We start from the raw sequence: 4,972 nt of genomic DNA on the forward strand, positions 1-4,972 counted from the left end.
TTAAGAATTGAGTACACGAAATGTCCACTGAAAACAAAGTGGTATACTTTAGTATAGCCTCCATTACACCACTGACTGTACGATTTGAGAAGGGCGCTCCTCCCTCACTTCTTTTGTCATTTCACATCACCTTCCGAATGACTGGTGCACCGCCGCTCAGGTTAATTGAACTCCCTCATAGGCTGCATTTACAAAATATTATTTTTTTCACTAATTCGTCTTTTGACCCATCAGCTCTAAAAAAGATCTGTTGTGAAAAGATCTGATGCGATTGGTCAAAAGGCCAATACGTGGAAAAAAGATTAGAATTGGACGGCCTGTGTAACACAGCCATAGGCAACATTCTGCAGCAAAGGTGAGGCGACGCAACAACCAATGGATGCGTGCCACATCATCAACTGTGTCATCCACTGACATATGATGTGGTTAGCTGATACTTAAAAGACCTATCAAGGTGATGTAGATCTGTCAGACGTCAGCAACTTCTAAGCTTTGGAAAGCGGCCGAAGTCTGTCTGGCCTCAACCACAAACTCCCTCATAGTCTGTTTGGTCCCAGCCACACAGGCTGTGTTTAAACATGCAGCCCATTTCTGACCTTCTGCCCCGCATTACTGGCATAACAGCTGATCTGATTGGTGAAAAGACAAATTACTGGGGAATAAATAAGTATTGGGCTGCAACAGATGCTTGAACATGTATGAAATTGAATATGCATTCATCAATTGTCTGTTTTCAATTAAAATGTTGAACTGAATTTGGTGTGTTTTTTTGTAGTACAATCATCTCTGTTGTTCACCATATGTCAACGGATGGCTTCTGTTGAAAAACAATTGGCTCAATCCGGAATGGGTGGGAATGGGTGAGGTCACTCTTTAAAACCATTGGATTGGTCCATGATGTGCAAACTCCACCCTCCAGCACACCAGCTGAATGAAATCAAGAGCACCTAATCGCAATTGGGAAATTTAACCAATTGCAATGAAGTTCATTGGCTGACAGCTGTACAGCTGGTTAGAAGGGTCTGGGATTCCTTTATAAGGATCAACCAAAAACAGCTGTAAGATATAGTAACAGGGATACTGTGGTAGGGTGTCTGTCTTCTATTAATTCTGCATATTGTTGTGGTTTTGATCACTGAAATGGCTGTGACTTTTGGACTCTCTTTGAGGTTAGTGTTTCATTATATTCATCTGATTGGTTTACCTTGTCTTAAAGTTTTCACTGGTTATTTGTGTTTAACTGTCTGAATGTTTTGTAGTGTTTCTTGGATTTGTTGCCTGCTAATTGGAGGGATAACGTGTTTTACCCTTCAAGGTGCGTTTGGTTTCCACTAATTCAGCTCAAATCAGTCTAGTTCCAATAGTATAAGGCTAGCCTTTTACATAATGTTGTTCTTTGTTTCCTAGATAATGCTTATGGGCATCCTGCCTACACTGAACCAGAATCAACTGGATCCCAAGCAAGTGTGGTGTCTGGTCCAAATGCTAAAGCTAATGGCCGCAATACCCCAGCTAGTGTGACGTTGTGTCGCAATGCCTCAGCAGAAGCGACCGGCCCCCGCGCCTCAGCAGAAGCGACTGGCAAAAATACCCCAGCAAGTGTGACGTCGGTCCGCGCCTCAGCAGAAGCGACCGGCCCCCGCGCCTCAACAAAAGCGACCGGCCCCGCGCCTCAGCAAAAGCGGACGCTGGTCGCATGCCCCAGCAGAAGCGACCGGCCCCCGCGCCTCAGCAGAAGCGACCGGCCCCCGCGCCTCAGCAGAAGCGACCGGCCCCCGCGCCTCAGCAGAAGCGACCGGCCCCCGCGCCTCAGCAGAAGCGACCGGCCCCCGCGCCTCAGCAGAAGCGACCGGCCCCAGCGCCTCAGCAGAAGCGACCGGCCCCCGCGCCTCAGCAGAAGCGACCGGCCCCCGCGCCTCAGCAGAAGCGACCGGCCCCCGCGCCTCAGCAGAAGCGACCGGCCCCCGCGCCTCAGCAGAAGCGACAAGCCTTGAACAGACGGCCCGACCCCTCAACAAGCTAGATAGGGAGATCATAATTTGGTTTGCCCAACTCCTTAATCGTCTTTCCCCTGTTACTGTGCCTCCATTTGAAGAAAAGGGCAAAGGTAACTGAGGTGAGGAAATGTGCAACCTAATGCACTTTGAAATGAGGATCTTGCGCATCATCATGCAAAAATGTTTACAGGGGTGGATGCTACATTGGTATAAGTTTTTATAACCATACAACTAAAATTGACATCTGATTTGGTGACATTGCTGACACTTTGGTTCTACGGTCATGCTTTTGATTTGGCCTTGTGTTCCTGCTACTCTTGCATGGTTTGATCAATAAACAATTTGATTCTCAAAATGCCTTGTCTTTAAAATGGAGGGGTCTCTTCTGCCCACCATGTGCTTGCTGATCGGGGACAGACTTGGTCTGGAGTAAAAGGGAATGTGGTTCACAACACTTGTGTAAACAGATTTGTTTACCTTTTCTGGTAGTTCAAATGCTAAAGTTCTGTAAATTGTCAAAGCTCCCTCATGTTAATTCCTAACGGTATTTGTGTAGGGTGTTCCACTTACATTAATCTGCCCGTTACATTGGTTACCATACTAGGAGTCCCGTTAGCGTGACACCTGTCGACAACATCCGGTGACAGGCGGGTGTGCAAATCTAATATTGAACATTATATTTTAAAGCTTTAATTTTTGTTAATCTAACTGCTTTACAGCGACAGCATATCATGCTATTGTTTGAGAATGGCGGTCTACATGTTGCTACAACAAGCATGGTTGTTTTAAGTCTTGTTGGTGCCATCGATTTCAGTAATCAACATGCAGACAAAGGAATCCAAGAAGCTACTGCTTAACTTTTTAAAATAAGTTCAACACTTCTATTTAATCCTCAGGTACTTATAATGTAAAACTGTATTTTATAATGACAGTATGTTCAATAGAAAAACCTTGAACAAAGACATATCTAGTTGAAGCCATAGGAATTGCAATCTGGGAGCTGGAATTGCATTGGACCCATAGCTTTCCATTGAAAGATCATGGGATCTCAAAGAGTAATTTCTGGTTCTTTTTTCTTTGGATTTTCAGCTACCATATCAATTGTGTTAGTCTCATACATTTTAACATTGACAAACGTCAGTGTTTTCTATCCAATAATACCAATCATATGCATGTCCTGGCTTCTGGGCCTGAGTGCCAGGCAGTTTACTTGGGCACGTCAGTCAGGTGGAAATTCTGAAAAAAGGACCCTAGCCCTAACAAGTTACCATAGGTGCCTAAAGAATATGAATGCAGTTTACCTGATAGTCCCATTGCCTGTAACTGTAACCTCTCCCAGGGAACATGGATGCAATCGTGTATATATATTAATCAACTTTGGGCAGAGTAAGTGAACTCGTTAACATATGGATTGTCTGAAAGACGAGCTGGAATATTTAGACACAGAACTCTCAATGTGGTCTGCTGCACAATCCATTTCTATCTGACCACAATGAGGTTGCACTTGCAGATGCCTGCTGGCAGATACTTTAAAAGGTGTGCTTAATTAAGCTCACACATTGCACTTTTATCTAGAGCCAATGTTCTTAAGCCTGGTGACTCAATACTGCTTTTTTGGTATCAAGGGGTCAATCTCAAAAACAGAGGTGGATGACCCCTGGGGTAGTTTTTAGGGGGGATCTGAATGATCTGCATTCTGTGATCGTTTGTTATCCAGGATCAGGTCAAACTGAGTTTTTAAACCGTTTTTTCAGAAAATAATAGTCAGTGGAATCCAGATATCACAGAATCCAGTTTGAGTGCTTTGAACAGGCCTTCACCTGGCCATCTACTGGACAGGTTGTGGCACGTCTACACTGTCATAGGGAAACATGAGTAAACTATTCTGAATAAAAATATAAATGCAACATGTTAAGTGTTGGTCCCATGTTTCATGAGTTGAAATAAAATATTCCAGAGGATTTGATGTAACGTTTATTATGATAAGCCGCCTCCAACGTCAATTTAGAGAATTTGGCAGTACGTCCAAACGGCCTCAAAACAGCAGACCGTGTGTAACCACGCCAACCCACGACGTCCACATCTGGCTTCTTCACCTGTGGGATCGTCTGAGACCAAACATCCGGACAGCTGATGAAATGAAAGAGTCTTTCTGTCTGCCCTTTTGTGGGGGAAAACTAATTCTGATTGGCTGGGCATGGCTCCCCAGTGTGTGGGCCTGGCTCTCAAGTGGGTGGGTCTATGCCCTCCCAGGCACACCCATGGCTGCGCCTCAACCCAGTCATGTGAAATCCATAGATAACAACCTCATTTTTTTATTTCAATTGACTGATTTCTTTATTTGAACTGTAACTCAGTAAATTTATGGAAATTGTTGCATGTTGCGTTTATTTTTTTCAGTATACAGTAACAGTCAAAAGTTTGTACACACCTACTCATTCAAGGGTATTTCCTTATTTTTCCTATTTTCTACATTGTAGAATAATAGTGAAGACATCAAAACCATGAAATAACACATATGGAATCATGTAGTAACCAAAAAAGTGTTAAACAAATCAAAATATATTTTAGATTCTTCAAAGGAGCCACCCTTTGCCTTGATGACAGCTTTGCACACTCTTGGCATTCTCTCAAACAGCTTAACCTAGAATGCTTTTCAAACAGTCTTGCAGGAGTTCTCACATATGCTGAGCACTATATAGATACTTTTGTACAGGTTTCCTCCAGCATCTTCACAAGGTCCTTTGCTGTTATTCTGGGATTGATTTGCACTTTTCGCACCAAAGTGCGTTAATCTCTAGGAGATAGAACGTGCCTCCTTTCTGAGCGGTATGATGGCTGCGTGGTCCCATGGTGTTTATACTTGCACACTATTGTTTGTACAGATGAACGTGGTACCTTCAGGCGTTTGGAAATTGCTCCCAAGGATGAACCAGACTTGCAGAGGTTTACAACATTTTTTCCGAGGTCTTAGC

General features: G+C 43.8%; 1 long non-coding RNA gene across 1 annotated transcript; it reads left to right on the forward strand.

The window, feature by feature from the left end:
* The first annotated feature begins 1,092 nt into the window (after positions 1 to 1,092).
* Positions 1,093 to 1,564, forward strand: LOC123743506 (uncharacterized). The gene is made up of 3 exons (XR_006770350.1): positions 1,093 to 1,169; positions 1,260 to 1,315; positions 1,408 to 1,564. It is a non-coding gene; the product is annotated as an uncharacterized lncRNA (long non-coding RNA).
* Positions 1,565 to 4,972: the final 3,408 nt, after the last annotated feature.

Source organism: Salmo salar, chromosome ssa06 (assembly GCF_905237065.1).
Source record: "Salmo salar chromosome ssa06, Ssal_v3.1, whole genome shotgun sequence".
Lineage (NCBI taxonomy): Eukaryota > Metazoa > Chordata > Actinopteri > Salmoniformes > Salmonidae > Salmo > Salmo salar.